This window comes from Chlorocebus sabaeus, chromosome 21, assembly GCF_047675955.1.
Source record: "Chlorocebus sabaeus isolate Y175 chromosome 21, mChlSab1.0.hap1, whole genome shotgun sequence".
NCBI lineage: Eukaryota > Metazoa > Chordata > Mammalia > Primates > Cercopithecidae > Chlorocebus > Chlorocebus sabaeus.
The window spans coordinates 97,465,533-97,484,071 of NC_132924.1; the positions used below are offsets into that span (position 1 = coordinate 97,465,533).

General features: G+C 35.5%; 1 long non-coding RNA gene across 1 annotated transcript in view; it reads left to right on the forward strand.

The window, feature by feature from the left end:
* The first annotated feature begins 11,832 nt into the window (after nucleotides 1-11,832).
* LOC140709691 (uncharacterized) overlaps nucleotides 11,833-18,539 on the forward strand; it is a 31,354-nt gene continuing 24,647 nt past the window's right edge. Inside the window, exons 1-2 of the long non-coding RNA XR_012090404.1 lie at nucleotides 11,833-14,096; nucleotides 15,492-17,656. This is a non-coding gene — a long non-coding RNA (uncharacterized lncRNA). The remainder of the gene's footprint in view (nucleotides 14,097-15,491; nucleotides 17,657-18,539) is intronic.

Consider the following 18,539-nt stretch of genomic DNA (forward strand, 5'->3'; position numbering starts at 1 on the left):
ATACAGAGGCTATAAGGTGAAAGAAGGCTTAGGTATGTGAAAGACAGAAGGAGCCCAGTGTATATAGATTAACTGAACGAGAGGAAGAATCATAGGGGATGAGAACAGTAATGTAGGGGAAGATTATGCTAAACCCTGTAGGTTATTGTAAGTATTTAGCTTTTGCTGTGAGTGAGATAGTCTACTGGAGGTTTATGAGCAGAAGAATCTTATCAGATTTAAGTTTTAAAAGTGAAATGTGTTGGTTGTAGAAACAGCTGACTTTACACGGATAAGGCAGAAAAAGTGAGACTAATTGCAAGATCGTTGCAGTAATCTAGGAGTTAAATGGAGGTTGAATGACTAACGGAGAATGGAAGAGTGAGACGGAATCAGGTTTTAGATGTGTTTAGAAGAAAGAGCTAGAGCTAGCTGACAGCATATGCTAAGGGATTGCATATGAAAGAAAGAAGTCAAGGATAATCCAAGTAATTTGGTATGAACAATGGAGAAACAAAGTTGCCATTTGTAAAATGAGTAAGGCTGAGGAAGGAGCAGATTTGGGGAAAATGGGAAATTGAAGTTAATTACAGATCAGTTATGTTTGAGAAGCCAATTAGATACACACAGGAAAATTCTGAGGAAGGAGTTAGTATTATTAATTTCACTTTAGGAGAGAAATATGGGATTGACTTTGACAGTGAGTAGTTGTCACTTACAGATGATACATCAAATCATGTGACAGGATGAGATCCTAGGAAGTGAATGCATTTACAAAACGAATGAGGTCCAGGAAAACCTACTTGGGACATTCTAATGTCAGTGGTCTGAGTGGTCAGAAGGAATTTACAAAGGAACTGAGAAGAAAGAGCCAATGAGAAGGGCAATTTTTTTTTTTTTCCCACAGCGAGTGCTTGTGAACTTCAAAGGAATGTGTGATGACGAGACATTTTTTTAAATAACTGGAATTATATCTTTCTTTTCTAATGGTCCAGTAGGGAAAACTGTTTCCTTTAGGGGAGAGGACAACTGCTGGAGTAATATCCTTAAGTAATATTGTGTCCGGAATTGGTGGGTTCTTGGTCTCGCTGACTTCAAGAATGAAGCCACCGACCCTCGCGGTGACTGTTACAGTTCTTAAAGATGGTGTGTCCAGTGTTTCTTCCTTCTGGTGGGTTCGTGGTCTCACTGACTTCAGGAGTGAAGCTGCAGACCTTCACGGTGAGCGTTACAGCTCTTAAAGGCAGCGCGTCTGGTGGTGTTTGTTCCTTCTGGTGGGTTCGTGGTCTAGATGGTCTCAGGAGTGAAGCTGCAGACCTTTAAGGTGAGTGTTACAGTTCGTAAAGGTGGCGGTGTCTGGAGTTCCTCCCATCCACAGTTGTTCCTCCCTCCTGGTGCGTTCATGGTCTGGTTGGTTTCAGGAGTGAAGCTGCAGACCTTCGTGGTGAGTGTTACAGCTCATAAACATGGTGCGGACCCAAAGAGTGAGCAGCAGCAAGATTTATTGCTAACAGCAAAAGAACAAAGCTTCCACAGCAGGAGAGGGTTGCCACTGCTGGCGTGGTTCACCTCCTTTTATCCCCTTACCTGGCCCCACCCACAACCTGCTGATTGGTCCATTTTGTAAAGAGCTGATTGGTCTGTTTGACAGAGTGCTGATTGGTGCGTTTACAATCCTTTAGCCAGACACAGAATGCTGATTAGTGCATTTACAATCCTTTGGCTAGACACAGAGTGCTGATTGGTGTGTTTACAATCCTTTAGCTACACAGAAAAGTTCTCCAAGTCCCCATGGGACCCAAAAGCCCAGCTGGCTTCACCTCTTACTGGCACTTGCCAGGGGACATTGCGACACCTTGCCTGGGCCCTCTGGCATCCCAGAGGGAGCTCGTCCCCCATCAAGCCCAGCAGGCACTGGCTGGCTATGGTGTAGGGCCCGTGGAGCCCACGCCCATCCGGAACCGCACCAGCTCAAGAGCGCTGGGGCGTGCAGCCCTGGCTCCTGCCTGTCTCACTCCACACCTTCCCGTGAGCCGAGGGAGCTGGCTCCAGCCTCAGCCAGGCCCAGAGACGTGTCCCCACAGTGCAACGGTGGGCTGAAGGGCTCCTTGAGCATGGCCAGAGTGGACACCAAGGCCAAAGAGGCACCGAGAGTGAGCAAGGGCGGCTAGCACGTTGTCAGCTCTCAATATCACAATTTATTTATAGTAACAGGAGAGAATGTCAGGTATTCAGGTGCATAGGCAGATAGATTCATACATGTGGTCGTGGGAGCATAAGGAACTTCTTTCTCTTTTTAATTCTCACTGAAATAGGAAGTAGACTCCTTGCTGGCATGGCTATGAAGGCAGAAGATTAAAGGTTTTTTTCTTTTCTTTAATTTACAATTTCTAATTTTTGTGGGTACATGGAAGATTAAAATTTGAAGAAGACAGTTTAGAAATGTGGGAAAATAGGCCAGGTGCAGTGACTCAAGCCTGTAATCCCAGCACTTTGGGAGGCCGAGGTGGGCGGATCACACGAGGCCAGGAGTTTGAGACCAGCTTGGCCAACATAGCAAAACCCCATCTCTACTAAAAATACAAAAATTAGCTGGGCGTGGTGGTGCATGCCTGTAATCCCAGTTACTCGGGAGGCTGAGGCAGGAGAAAGGAGAATTGCTTGAACCTGGAAAGTGGAGGTTGCAGTAAGCCAAGACAGTACCACTGTACTCCAGCCTGGGTGACAGAGCAAGAGTCTGTCTCAAAAAAAAAAAAAAAAAAAAAAAAAAAAAGTGGGAAAATAAATGAAAAAGGGAAATTTTATGTGATAGTGTATTCATTTTCTATTACTTTTGTTAAAAGTTACGATAAACTTAGTGGCTTAAAACAACACAATGCACAGATGTCACTTGGTTAAGATCAAGGTGGTATCAGAGCTGGTTTTCTTTCTGAAGGTGTTAGCGGAAAATCCCTTTCCCTGTCTTTTCCATCTCCTAGAGGTCACCTGCATTTCTTCGTGCCTGGCCCTCTTCCTCCATCTTCAAAGCCAGCAATGGTGGATGGGGTCAAGTTTAGAGATCACATGTCTCTGACACACTCTTCTTCCTTTTTCTTTCATTTGTAAGAACTGATGTGGTTAGATTGGGTACAGCTAGGTAATCCAAAATAATATCCCTACTTCAAGGTCCTTAATCACATCTGTGAAGTCCTTTTCGCCTGGTAAGGCAATATATTTACTGGTCCCAGGGATAAGTATTTAGATATCTCTGGGTGACCATTTTTCTTCCTACCACAAATGTCTTGGCAGCACTATGGAGCCACTTAAAATGAATAGTCATCAATTCAAAGTGGGAAACAACATCATTATTTATTTTTCCCAGAAAAGTCTAGCAGCCTATGTGCAAAATCTGTGGAAAGTTAGATTTAACCAAGTTTGGAGCTTTACCAGAGATGTACAGTCATGTGCTGCTTAATAATGGGATATGCTCTGAGAAACGTATCATTAGGTCATTTGATCATTGTGCAAACATCATAGAGTATACTTACACAAACCTAGATGGTATAACTTACTACACTCCTAGGCTTTATGGTATAGTCTATTACTCTTAGGCTGCCAGCCTCCACTTCATGTTACTATAATGAATACTGTTGGCAACTGTAACACAATGGTAAGTTTTTGTATACCTAAATATATCTAAGCTTGAAAAGGTACAGTAAAAATAAATTTTTATAATCTATGGGCTACCATTGTGTTGGCCATCATTGGTCCCTGACCTAAACATGGTTATGCACTGCATGACTGTGTAAGAAAAGAGAGAGGACAAAAGCTTGATGATATAAGCAAGGGAGTAATTTTATGATAGATTCCAGTATCTTATGTGGATATTGAGAGAAGTAGAGATAGGAGGTGATAAGCTATAGGGAAAAATAGTTGAATTGAACCAATGGATGTTAGAGTCAGGTAAGAGTAAAATATTTTAAAGTCAGAGAATAAGATGATGGTCAGAGAATGGAAATTCAGGTTATGGAGGGGTACAGGAATTGCTGAAGGACAAGGATATTGGAGGTAATGAATCCAAAAACTGAGGGTGGCAGAAGAGTCAAAGAACTGTTCATGAGGATATTAAGTTAATGAAGAAAGATACCAGAAGAATTTTTTGAGCGACAGTGAGTCAACAGTTAGAATCTCAAAGATGTGGAGGGATTTCACCCACTGGCATCTAAACACCTGCAATGAGAAGGGTAAGAACAATAGAGTATGAAGCATGAGCTGGTGATTTCCAGGAAGAGGGAGGAGTAACTACCTAGAGATAGAAATTAAAAGCAAGGAGGGCCTGCCCAATAAGGCATGGGTGAGAATGTCACAATTTGAAAAGGTTACAGAAGAATGCATATATCCAGGAGAGGGCCAGATTTCAATTAAAGAAAGCAGGTGAATTGAATTTGCAAAGAATTGGTAGAGAACATGGAGAAATTTGCTGACAACCAATTGTGAGTTCTAGAGGTTCCTGTCCAGAATGGATTTTAAGAGTTGGGAAGAGATGGGACCTGTGTTTCAATACAGGTTATGCAGAAGTATGCGGGCATGGATTTCTGGTTATAAGAGACAGCCAGGGAGCATTTGCCTTCTCTCTTAGGCCTGTCAAAGTATAAAAGGTGAACAAGAATAAATGGACTGATGACAAAGTTCTCATGGTTAGGCCAGAATCCCAGAGAGGGATAGAAAGGCTTTGAATGTCAGGGAGGGGTAAGGATTGTACTGTGAGTGTGCGGAGCTACCGAACAAGACGTGCAGGTCAGAAGCGGGTCAAAGTTATCAGAAACATGTAGAATTTAGGCATAATGCATGTCAGCTGGAAATTTTTTATATTGGCTTTAAAACATGACCAGTAAAGGGGTAGTTCCGCTGTAACCTTTTTAAAGTGGGCAAATAATACCAATGCTAAATACTGTTATAAACACACAGTTATAAATGTATGTGTAATATAACTAATTCCTAAATTCACATTTAATGGAAGTACATAAGTATAATTTCCTTTGTAAAGAAAAGATCTAATTGTGAACAATTTCACTCTACTCAGAAAGTGTATGAATATGATAAACTTGCCTATACTACCATCTGAAATTAACAATGTTAGCATTTCACGGAATTTGCTTCTGATCATATTTTAACTAAGATAACTCAGCAATACTCTGATCTATATTTTGCCAGACCCTTTTTTCTTCTTTCCTTTCTAGAGGCAATAACTATTGTGAAGTTTATTTATTATTCATATTTACATCCTTTATATGTTTTAACATAGGTATATGTCCATAAGAGGAGAGAATATTATTTTGTGAGTTTTAAAATTTAATGTGATACATTTTTATCACATTATCAAAATCATATTATTTTTACTTGCCAACATAGAACTAACTTCTTTTCAGTTAGCATTATCCTTGATATATCTATTCCATCATATAAATATGCCATAATTTATTTACCCATTCATCTGTTGATAACATGTAGATTGCTTTTAGTTTTTAAAATCCCAAAAATGCCACAATGAATATTTGTGAATATGTCTCCCTGAACATATGTTCAAAAGTTTCTCAAGGCTGATCTATATACTTAGAAGAGAAATGATGAGTTGTAGGGTATGGAAATTTCCAAGTTTACTTAATTATTGCTAAATTGCTGTGAAAAGAGATTACACCAATTTCTACTCCAACCAGCAACGTTTGAGAATACCTATTTACCAGTCCTTTTGTCTACACTGGGATTGTGAAACTAATACATTTGCCAGTTTCATTGGGAAGATATTGTATCTCATTCTTAATTTGCATTTCCCTGATTGTTAGTGAAATTTAACATCTTACCATTTGTTAATTGACCATTCATGCGTTATCTTTTGTGAATTTCCAGTTTATATCCTTTCACTATGGACTGTTTTCATATATACATATAATGTAGTACTCTAAGTATGTTCTCAATATTGGTTTTTGTCTGCTATACATTTTTCAAATATCTTTAGTACCTAGCTTTAGCTTTGTTTATGATATTAGTTTAAGATTTTCAATATAACTGAATTAATTAAACTTTTCTGCTTAAAATCTTTGGGTTTTTTCTTGTCTGATTTGGTTGAAGGTCATTAGTAATTTAATTTTTAATAGAATCCATGGAAATAGCTCCTACTATTACTTCATGGGTAGAGCTGGCTCAGCACTGAAGACACAATGATCAAAATTGTATGACGAGATTCAGAGTAGTCATTTTCCAGATCGAGTGCTGGCCCTCATGTGTGAAATATATCACCCATTACAAAATACTTCTAGGTAGGCAGGACTGTAAATTATGAGAAGAGTAAGGATTTCCTATTCACTTTGCCTTGTACATGTTTTAGGTATAGGATAAGTTTGATTGATGAGCTTTAAAGTTGTTACAGGAAATGTCTGGAGCAGATACAGAAAACACAATCAATAGTACCTGGATAGACTGGGTTCGTATGAGCAGATTTATTATCCTGACCTTTCATTCTGAATTCCCTGTCTTATTTCTTTATAACAAGAGCTAAACGTACTTATTTGTAAAGTAACAGAAAACAGATCACTTTAATATGGCAACATTATCTGTTAAAATCTCAAGGCCTGAATATACAATAATTTATGATCCCAAAACTATTTTTGGCTTCTTTTAGATTCTGTTCCCAGATGAAGAGCATTCCATTGTTTTCCCTATCCAACTGCCTTGAGTACTCAGGAAAACCAAATTCTGCTTTATTTTTTAAGGAGCAGTTAAATTATTTTCAGTTCCAAATGAATTCAGAAGCAGGTTAAGTTAAATTTGAGTTTGATAGAGTTAGTTGAACTTACCTGGACTGTAAGTATGAATGAATTTGTTAAAAGGTAGAATCAATATAATCAAAGTCTCTTTTTTCAATAAGCATAGATAACTCTGTTTATGTGTGTACTTTGCTATGAATTTACTGCTTATATATGTACTGAAACATGCTGTATTTTTAAAATTGTCACCTCCCTTCACCCAGTATATTTGTCAGTTTCATGACTCAAAAATACCATCTATTTGGGGTGATTGACTCAAAATTATTTCTCTAGTCTTATCAAAAATCTTTCAGCACTAAACACCAAACATACATTCAATGCCGTACCCAACGTCTCTGGTTGTATGTTGAATAGACTTCTCAACGTTAATATTTTTAAAACTGAGTTTCTGACTCCTCCTTCTTCACTCTCAAACCTGCAGTTCTCATTATCTTTCCTGACTCAGCAGTAGTTGTTCCATTCTCTTAGTCATCCAGGAAAATAGTAGTGTCATTCTTTATTTTACTTTGTCATACATCACACTCCCATCTATGAAAGACATCCCATCGCTTCTGTTATTATATTATGTTTGGAGTCAAATACTTCTTGCCACCTTTCTGGTACCATCCTAGCCCAAGCAGCCATCAGATAATCCATACATGAATTACTGCTCTAATTTTCTAACTACATCTGGAGTTTAACAGTGTTTTGCGAGGTGAAGAGGTAAAGTAATGCTGACTGGAGGTGCAAAGTATCTGGAAGTCACATCTGTTCAGAATACTAACTGGTTAGGGAAGTGACAAAAGTATTCCATAATATTGGAAAGAACTGTCATATTTTCGCAAATTAGATGTTATCTCTGGCTCTAGGGATCAGTTCAAAGCAGCATGATATTAAAGGGGCATATTTCTGTTCAATGTGAGGAAAAGATTATTTAGAATTAGAATATCTCCATTAAAAGGAGGATAGTTAATGAGATAGTGAGCAACTGGTAACATTATTTTTTAATTAAAACAGGATGTTTCTGTTTCACAGGGATATGGCAAATAGGAGCCTACATATGACTAATTGGTAGCTGAGAAAATGGTGCTATGAAATTATATTCTGTCTTCAGAATATGTGCTGAAAATACAACACCCACTGAACAAACAAAAAGAGACAGCATAGTGCTGTGCACATAACAGATGGCCAATAAATCTATGTAGATTAATAGATTAAAAAATGAAATAGGTCATGTCATTCAAAGGATGATGGAGACATTTTCTCTATCATCTATGAAGGATTTAGTTGTTTGGGCTTACCAAATTCTTTGTTTGGAGATTATAATTTCTGCCCATGTACTTTTGGAGCTAAGTTATTTAAATTTCTGTCCTACTGACTTCATGCAAACAATAACTGGATAAGTTCCAAAGCCCTAGCATTGTATTCACCCTGCAGTTTTATATTCTATCCAATAGTCATTAGTACAACTTATACAAAATAGACTAGAATGCTACTGTGCTTAAGTTCAGAAGATATGCTATGGAATTTATTATTTAGCTTTGTACATATTTTTAGAGAAAGAAATTTCACATAACAGCTGGTAAAATCCACGGAGCTAGCTACATAGGGGATTCTCCATGGTTCCTTGAAAATATGTGTAGCATAAATAAGATCTTTGTTTTTTTACATTGCTATCTACACAGACTTTGAAAGTCTTAAAATGATGAAAATTGAACCTTTGTTTTCTAAACACTCTTTATAAAAGTGGTTAAAGAATATCTTAAGACCAGATATTAGTTGATATTAAGCTTCTAACAGCAAAATTGCTCTTGAGAATTCTATATTAAATAATCAACCATGGCTTCTTTTTCATATTGGCATTTATAAATAGGTTGAATGACTACCTAAAACATAAAAATTAATTCAAACAATTTGCTACAAAGTAGCTCTATGGCCTCACCACTGAATATTTGATGTTTCTCAAACTCTGCTTAACTTAATGACATAGAGACAGTCTCTGACCAAATCATTTTATCAAAATTATTGTTAATGAGTTTCTCTGAGTGTTCTCCTACAGTAAACAAGTGATACATGATTGTTTTGGGGATTATAGCTACTTATCTTTATTTGCTATTTTTTCTTTTATCCTCTAATTTTAACTGTTCTTTTCTTACATTTTTAGTTTTTATAACCATCAGAATACCATATAATTGAACAACTAAAATAAATTAATTTTATTTTTGATTGAGAAATTACTGTAAAGTTGTTGAAAGGATTGTAATATTCTGAGGTGCTGTCAAACAGGGATTAGTAATTAATAATTCCTATCAGTTGATGTAATGTTTAAATAGTACTCTCACAGGCATTCATCCTTTTCAGATAGATACAGGTCAACTCAACAAGCCCATTGAACAAAGTTCTTGCTGAATTTCTCCCCAGAGAATATGTGATTGAAAGTAGTTGAAAATTCATTGGACATTAGAAGATTATAAAGGACCATCTTCACTTCTAGACTTTGATAAATCTTAATAAAATCTAAAGAAACACATCGAAGAAGCATAATGTTTTTGGACTAGCTCATCTCTGCTGTAATTTTATTGATAAAGCAATTAAGGAGAGTCCTAAGTCATTCCAGTTATCATTAATCTTTTTCAGCCAAGCATCCCAATCAGTAACTGAGCTCCCAAGAAATTTTAAACAAATCTTTCTACCTTTTCTTTTGCTGCTTTATACTATCTTTCTCAGGATATAGAAAAAAAATCCAAAAATTGGTGGAGTGGAACAGACACATAGTAATGCCATGGCAACATTTATTTATGGCCTGACAGTTAAGACAGACAATTTTTTTTAAAGCCTGAAAGATTTTACAAACAGTATTGCCAAGGATTCCATGATGAGATGGTACATCTCACTTGACAAGTTGGAAATGGAGACAGTACAATCTATATCTGTGATTATTTGCTTGGGTACACCATCCATTTTCTCAGATCCTACATTAATCATTTTATTTCTCCTTGCTTATGGTGACACTCTAACTTCAGAATAGAAAACATTTTGCATTTATTTATCTTTTGAAATATACCTGATGTAAATGACGAGTTGATGGGTGCTGACGAGTTGATGGGTGCAGCACACCAACATGGCACAAGTATACATATGTAACAAACCTGCACGTTATGCACATGTACCCTAGAACTTAAAGTATAATAATAATAAAAAATAAATTAAAAAAAAAGAAATTCGTAATTTCTATAGACCTTATTTGGTGTACCAGGAGGTAATATTTCTTTTGCTAATCATCATTTATAATTTTATTCTCACAGGCATAGAACTTTTCCAAGCATCCATCTAACCATCTATTCATTAATTAATTTTAAAATATTGAACCAATACATAGTAAGTGCTAGGTATTAGGATTTAATAGTGTTTATAACGTTATTCTTGATACTTAAACACATTTGGCCTAGCACAAGTAACTGACAAAGTACCAGGCAAAAACAACAGTGTAATAACTGTCATCCCCCTTCATGGCAGGGCAATGCAGGCATTGGTCAAGGGAAAGGCAGGAGACAGAAGCATCAGTGTTAGGGGCGGTTACAATAATTCAGGAGAGAGACGGTGCTGACAGATGAGGCTAAAATTAGCAAATGTTAAGGAGGACAGGAGTCCAAGATGGCACCCAAGATTTTGGTTTTGGCAACTGCTTGATAGTAGATTGGGAAGAAAGAGTTTATAGTCTAGCTACATTTTCCTAAGAATAGGCAACTGAGCTCAAAAATACTAGTTTTCTGGTTCGGATAGACATTTAAAGCGGACATTTCCTCTACGTGATCAAGTTTTTCCTAATCTCTTATTATTAGTTTCACTAATTTATATAGCCAATTATTAAATGATGATAGGGCTTTTTTTCTGATGGAATTCAGAGTTATTATCAGGTTGAGACAGCTGCATTCATTTTAAGGTATTATCTTCTGTCTAACCTAAGATAAATGAAATATTCATCATAATCCTCATTTGCTCAAGGTGTTGAACATGGGTCAGCTAATGAAGCAATATGTAGCTTTTATTTCCCTGGAATACCAAATGTATGAGGAATTTGTGCAATAAAAAAAAAACTTGATATTTCAGAACGATTCTACTGCTAAGTGTTTCTATGCAATATTCTTCCTTACAATGTATTACAAGTAGCCAACCTGAACATGTGATATTGCATACTAAATCATAACCTATTTACTTAATAAGTTTTCAAATACATGATTCAAAACTCTCTTTGGGTGCAAAATTGCAGCTATCTTTTCAGAATTTTTGGCAGGCTAGGCTACCTCGGGAAATAAACATCCATCCATTTTATTAGGCTCAAATTTACATAGGTACAACATCAATAACTGCTTAAATTTCATATAAGATTGGGCTCATGCATTTTGGTGGACATTATCAAATATCTTTTCCTGTAAAGCTGACTTTCAGTGCTAATTTCACACCTTTAAATTGTTTAATAATCAGATAACTCATTCAGTTTTATTTCGGGTATGATTCTTTTGGTAACTCATTTCTATCTTTATCTTTCAGGGTCTGAACAACATTCATTCCCTTGCAGGTCTGACACATGACTTGCTCAAATATACAATTACTTCACTTCCTGGTACATTTCATCTACCCAACTGTCACTCCAATCTTTCCAGCTCTTTGGGATATATTTCTTTCGTTCGTTTTCACATTTTGCCTTTGGTTAAGTACGTTGTCAGTCAAAACATGATTCACTGAATTTGTTTATCCAGTGCAGTGTCATTTGACACAGAATTGTGTGTTTCTAACCCTTATCCTTTTATTAATGTTTCCTTGTTACCTCATTTATCATTTACATTTTCATGACAGTTCTCTAAAACTATTTTCCCCACATCTACTATCACTTTTTTCGAACATTGTCAATTTAAATCAGTACATAAGACTCAGAGAAACTTAGTTTTTGTTATTAATAATAATACAAATCTAATGAACTAATTTTCTTAATTTCTTCTGAGAAAAAATAATAGCAATTTAAGAGAAATGACTATTCATGTGTTCTTTTTCTCTCTTTTAACGAGAAGATTCAACTTGAATGATGAAACTTTCTGTAGCAAGTGCATTAAAACCACTTATAATTGTTGCTTTTCGTTTATGCTTCTATGTCTTTGTGTGCTATGTTTAGAGCTATTTAGCTCTGGTGATAGAATCAAAACTGACTCACAAATTACAAATGTAACAGAATAAATATTTTCCTATCCTTTCAAAAAAAAAAAGCAGTAACAACAAAAACAACAACAAACATATTTTTAACTATCTGAGAAGGCTGAGCTTATGAGGGGAATGTTTTAAATTTGGTTAGGAGTTTATGACAATTGGGAAATGAGCCATCAATGTTAACAGGAACTTTTTTTTAATCTCCAGAGCTGGACACTTCCCACATTAAATAAGCACACCTATGTCTGTTTTGATCTCACAAAATACAGAAGAAAAAAAGCCTAATTAAAATTTTAACATACTTATGGTTACACTTGCCAGAGTATGTTTACCATAACTTGAATTAGATATTGTCTTGCCATTACTAAGTGAGTTCATCATGGTGATTAGGTCAGGAAACATAATTTCTTATGATCTACACAGCCTACATGAGTAGTTCTACTTACCACTACCTAAAATCTGTGAAAAACCCATTTTATGCTGAGGGTTGCTTCATCTTCATGTAAAAAAGCATGTGACAATTTGATAACAGTGCTTAATTGGTAATATCCTTGTCTACATCCAGAATGGTACTAAGACTACAAAGACGTGAAACTACTGCTGAACCTAGACTAAGAGGTTTGGAGTTTGAGTCTCTGCTTCACCAAATACTAACTATACAACCTGAAACAATGTAATCAACTTTTAGGAATCATTGTTTTTCACTAATAAAAAGAGAATAACTGCTCTATTTAACACAAAGGACTTAAAAATAATTATATAAAATCATGTATACATAAATCTATGAACTTCCACATTAATGTTGTATTTATTCTATTAACCTTGCCCCCCAACGTCCCCCACTCAATATGATAGGAAACCAATTTTTGTCTTTGTGATATATTGATTTCTTTTCCTTTGGGTAGATATTCAGTACTGGGATTGCTGGATCAAATAGTAGTTCTACTTTTAGTTCGTTTAGAAATCTCCATACTGTTTTCCATAGAGGTTGTACTAATTTACATTCTCACCAAAAACGTGTGAGATTTCCCTTTTCTCCACATCCTCACCAATGTCTGTTATTTTTTGTCTTTTCGATAACAGACATTCTGACTAGAGTAAGATGTTATCTCATTGTGGCTTTAAATTTGTATTTATCTGATGATTAGTGACGTTGAGCACTTTTAAATATACTTGGTGGCCATTTGCGTGTCTTCATTTTAAAAATGTCTGTTCCGTTTTTCAATTATGGGTTTTTTAATGAAAGTTTTCATGTCAAAATGTACTACTTTGCATAATTTTGATTTTTTAAATATAACTAAAGAATGATTTGGTGAATTAGACCTTAAAGCTGCTTACTTCTGACAGGTAGGCTTACCGGCTTTGGTTTCTTTGTCTGTCCCTGTTGCCCGAACCAAGTCCTCCTGGGTCATTCTTTAATCTATAATGCTATAACCTCATTTAAGACGTTTAAGTGCACAAGCATGTTCAGATTCATTTTGCTTTATTATTGCTCAATAAAACTAAATAAAAATGAATGAATTACATAATTCAAACGAAAATAATGTCTGTTCATATGCTTTCCCCACTTTTTAAAGACATCCTTTGTTTTAGGGGGTCTTAGTCCTACATTCTTTGCCCAGACTAATTAGGCTAGATTTTCACATGTTTTTAAACAAGATCATATTATATGTAAAATACATTAAAGTGCAATTTTTCTGATTAAAGCGGAAGTGCAGGTCTTTGGTATCTCCATCAGCCCCAGAGATACTTCCAAGGAATACTGCGATTGTATAACAGTTTGAAAGTTGCTGTTACCCCAAAGAAGGCTGCTCTTTGGGGAAATTTTCGACTTCTAAAAAACAAAATCTGTATATATTCCCTTCAGTAGGAAAAATAGACACTAGCATTATGAAACATTATGAAATATGTTGTTTTTGATACTTTGAGCCGAGGTTTTATTATATAAATGTGTTGACTGAAATGACCTTTATAGTATAATTCTTCAAAATCCAGGAAACGTGAAATTTCAATATATTCTAATTTGTTCAATATATATTGGACACTGGCCTAAATAACGAATTCCATTTGCATTCCAGAAGATCTAAAAATAAAGAAACATAAGCCTCACATTGAAGGAACTTAATTATTCTGGTAGGTTTAAAAAAACAGTAACAGTAACTAAGGAATAATATTTCTTGATGATTTAATTATTAATAGAATTTCTCAGTTAATGTTATCTCTGTCAATATTGTATTAACATGTATTTTATTTTTCGTTGAGATAGTTATTCTGAGGAAAATTCTACAAAAGACTTCATAAATCTAGGAAAAATCCACTCACTCTGAAAGTGCCCATTCCTTCCAGGTTTCCTTTACTGTTAGTGCCACTTGAGCTGTGCAGGTGCTTTTAGGAAGTATTCAAGACAATGAGGAAGTTCATTGAAATGCACAGGAGAAAGAATAAGAAATTCCAGTACATCATCCAAAGATGCTAGCTCTTAAGAACTTTTCTGAATTTTTAAATGCTTTATGTTAAATTTATACTTGTTCTAAAAAAAAGTTTGTCAGTTTTTATTGGCAAGATAGAGTAGTTCTTAAAAAGGAGAAATTTTATGATGTTTTTGGGTTACATTTTAACTTACAGATGCTTGTCTTTAGAGAGACAGTAGCGATGTCAGTACCTGAAATACCAGTTTTGTCTTTCTTTTTGTTTCAGTCTATATTGATTTAGTAATGGCACACAGGCATTCAACTAGTCACATTTTCCATAAAATTTAACTGTAGGATTTTATTCTTTTCTGAGCACAGTCATATGGGTTTGCTGTCAGATCATTTAAAAAATAGATTTTTTTTTTTTTTTTTTTACCTACTCTTGGAAAATACTGAGATAGGACAGAATGATAAATCGCTCTGCAACCGACCCATCTTTTGTAGCAAGGTGTCACAGTTCAGTCTACATTCTAATTCTTCTGTGCTAAAGACAGTTTGCAAGTATTAAATGATCCTTGTCATTTCCTATAAATAGGGTGTTGCTATGCAGTTGAGTGGATTTTTGAAGTAACTAACATATGGGCTAATTAATGTCTTGTTGGTGACTTCTACCCAATCATAAAGAGTGGGAAGATGTGAGTTGTGTGCTCTAAGTTTAGTTCACCCCATATTTTACTCTGCTTTGTAAGTTTAAGCTCTGTGTATCTGTTTGTTCTGCATATATGTTCATATTTCATATAAGTATGAGCTAGATTGAATAATATCCAAATATATATCTATTATAGAGATTCTAGAGGAATAGGGATCCTGCAATATTATTCAAAGGACAGAATAAACTCCTCTAGAAATAAAATGAGAACTACAAACTATTAAAAACCAATACTATATCTTCTCAATCTATTAAAATTATCACAAATCTTGGGAAGTCAATTTTATACATTATAAATCAAAAATAATTGGTAATATATTGATATGAATGTCAAAGAAAATAAATCTTATCTTATTGCTCTGATGAATGTGCAAAAGAACTCATTTTTTTTTTTTTTTTCCAAAACAGATATCACAGATTCTCACATATGCCTTCGTGAATACTAATGAAGTGAACTGTGGACATTAGCTATAGAAATTGACAAATGAATGGAATATGATCTCTACATCTCCACTGACAATCATATAAGTAGAACTCCAACCCATGGTACCATTGTGGAAGTAGCAAAACAAGTTAATTCTGAATATTAAAGGAGAATTTAGGGCATGCTTTTAATTAAGGAGACTTTTTAGAGCATTCTTTTGTATGACTCCAACATGTTTTCATTTTTGCATTGTTTTGTATTGTCAGCAGGTCACACTATCATCATCCCTGTGTATATGTGTGTGTGTGTGTACATATATATACATATACAGTCACGTGTCACTTAACAACGGGGGGGATACATTCTAAAAACTGCATTGTTAAATGATTTGCTCATGGTGCAAACATTGTAGAATGTCCTTACACAAACTTAGATGGCATATATATTTTTATTTATATCTATTATATGGAAAACCAAATGTCCTAGCACCATTATTGAATATCAACAATTCTTTTATTTAATCTGCAATGCCAATATCAAGTGCCATATATCAGATTTCTATACGTGCGCCATTATAATCCATGAGACCACTGTCATACATGTGGTCTGTCTTTGACAAAAACATTGTTATGCAGTGCATGTCTGTCTAGATGCAAGATGATAAAGATGATATATGCAAAAACTGTATAGTTACTCCTGAGGAACCAATTCAGCCAGAAAAGCCCAACTTCTTTAGAAGACTAATGTATTTTATCATAGCATATGAAATTAATCTAAAAGATTTTTTTTTTCTAAAAGTTTTCTTTGAATAGTATAACTTCCATTTCAATAGATAGGACAGTTTATTCCATTTAAGGGCATTGCTTACTGAGCAGAGAGCATTTTAGATAAAAAATACAGTAACATAGGAGCTTTTATAAAGAACACAGAGAGCAAGGATATATAAATGATACCATTATAACTTTGATGAATATGCTTTTCATAACTAACAACCTAGCTGTGATATTAAAGAAAATGTTTTTAAATAGTAATGCTTTTTTTAATTTAGGGACTTGGCTTCAAGTCTTGCTTGCTTTTATTTTTGCATAAAACATCTTTAGAAGGGAGTGAAGCATGGAACTCTGGAATCACGCAGACTTGCCCATGAGAGCTCTGGTGCTGCAGCTCTGACCTCAGCCCTGTGAGGGTCAAGAACCATCTCTTTCTCCCTTAGTGCCTCCTGGGTTCAGTGATCTCACCAGCTGTCTCAGACTCTTTCTGAAAGCAGCCGTCTGTCCTCTGTCACTTTCCAGCAGATATGCTACACAAAGGAAATCAAGGTCACCAGGAACATGGATTCCAAAACCAAACTTCCAACCCCTGGATGAACAAACCTTAGACATTCCTGAATTGCTTCCCTTATTTAACTTCTCTGTCATTGACCATCAATTCTTACATTTTTGCTGAGGCAATTTTAAATATTACTTTTTCAGGTGAACTTAGAACTCTATATAAGTCTTTCAGTTTGAGATCAAATATGTGTATATACTATTCAGTCTGATTACTATAGCTTTCTCTCCTTCTTCCATTATAAGACTGTGGATATGAATTCATCAAACATACCTTTTGGACATTGTTGATGCTGACGCACATTCCTCTGTATTCATCCTACTTTCTGGCAATTTTAGCAACCAAAATTTTTTAGAAACTGAAAGTAAAAGCAGACTCCTAATTATTTACTTTAGATACTAGGACTATTTGTAAACTATCACTAAAAAAGCAGCTCTTGCCTATGAACATTCTCTTTCTGGAGTTACTCCATTTTTTTTAACGTCAGATATTCTAGGACTGAGGAAGTTGTAATTTATTATTCTTCATTCTTCTCACAACTTAAACCCTCTTCAGTATGAGTGTTCATGTGCTTTTCAGTTAACTTACAGACTTCTTGACCCTACCAGCAGTTTTGCCCTGACTTAGACACTCCAAACTGACTGTTGACCATTACTCATCAAATTCAGAGTATAAACTATTAATACACTTGTGTATTTTTACTTGTTTTATTTTATTAATTCATCCTTCTTCTTTGAATATAGGAAGTCTGCCTGGACTGCCTTCATCTTTTCTCACTGGCCAGCTCAGAGATAATTCTTGGAAGCTTTTCATGTAGCAGGTACCTAACAAATATAGTTTACTTCTGGAGTCATTGACTAACTGAAATTAATCCCTTTCCACTGATGCACTGCATGAGCCTAAGATATTTTATCTAAGCTTTAGTCAAACCTGGAATACCCTTATGGCAAATATTATCTTTGACAGAATGTATTAAGGTAAACTAAAATCTATAGCAAACGAAAGCAAAACCTAGTGGTATAAAACCACAGAGATTTGTTTCTTGTCTGTGCAATAGTCTCATGCAGGTGTTTGACAGGCAACCTTCATAGTGGCAATGCAAGAACTTGTACTCCTTTCATATTGTCACCTACTTGCCACCTAGGATCCTAAGGTCCTCTGCTCAAGGTCTGCATCCAGTAGGCAGACAGGGGAGAGAGATTGTGTAAGCATATTTTTGGACCAGGGCACTTCTTCCTGCATTGAATTGGCCGAACCTAATCACGTGACACTATCTATTTAGTTCATTTAGTTATAATGAACACTCTTATATGTAATCTTTCAGTACACAGGTAGAATAGGAGACAGGTTTTGGTAGTTCATTGCTGTCCCTGTAACACACAGTGAGCACCAAGGGTCAGAACTGTGAGATGCTTCCTATATTACTGGCAGCCACAGGGATTAGAGAGGCCACAGGAAGCTTACCTTTTGAACATCAGAGCTACAGACATTAATATTTAAAGTTTGAGGGGACAGAAAAGTGAAGGCTGATTATTCTTGTCACAAGCTGTAAGAACAATAAAATGCATTCTTTGTAATGAATATTCTCAGTATGGAAAAAAGGCATGGCTCATTTAATTTCATCATCTGATATAAGAAAAATAAACAGAAACAGATGACTTTCCATTAATTTTGCAATGGCTGGATTGGGAATAAGGTTCTCA